Genomic DNA, 619 nt, shown 5'->3' with positions numbered 1-619 from the left:
CCCCTTTTTGAAGATGGGAACCACGTTGGCCCTCTTCCAGTCCTCTGGCACCGCACCAGAGCACCACAAGTGCCCGTACAGCCGCGCCGGGGGTCCCGTAACGACCTCAGCCAATTCCCTCAGCACTCGGAGGTGGAAATTGTCCGGACCAGCTGATTTGAACACGTCCAGTCCCGCCGGACGCTTCCTGACTAGATCTTCCCTGACCCTGGGCCTGGCTGCGCCTCCCCTGGGTCCATCCGGGATCCCAGGGTGGGGGGTGACCCAGTCCCTGCTCAGAAAAATGGAGGCAAAGAAATTGTTAAATAGGTCTCTGAGCAAGACTGGTTCCTGTGTCAGGCTTCAGCTTTCTTGGCCTCCGGCCCTTTCCTTTTGCTGAGCCCTTCAGCTTCAGTTCACCGTTTCACAGTTAGGGCGGCTAGGAGCTGGAACCAACTTCCAAGGGAAGTGGTGCTGGCCCCTACCCTGGGGGGCTTTAAGAAGAGGCTGGATGCCTACCTGGCTGGACTCATTTGAGTCCCGTTTCTCTTTCTGGGGTTTTTTGTTGTTCTCCCGCCCTGGCGGGGGGTCGGGCTAGAAGATCTACTAGGTCCCTTCCGACCCTTAATCTATGAATCTA

This window comes from Gavialis gangeticus, unplaced genomic scaffold (genome assembly GCF_001723915.1).
Source record: "Gavialis gangeticus isolate Ggan-Ray unplaced genomic scaffold, GavGan_comp1, whole genome shotgun sequence".
NCBI lineage: Eukaryota > Metazoa > Chordata > Crocodylia > Gavialidae > Gavialis > Gavialis gangeticus.
This window is presented reverse-complemented; position numbering follows the sequence as displayed.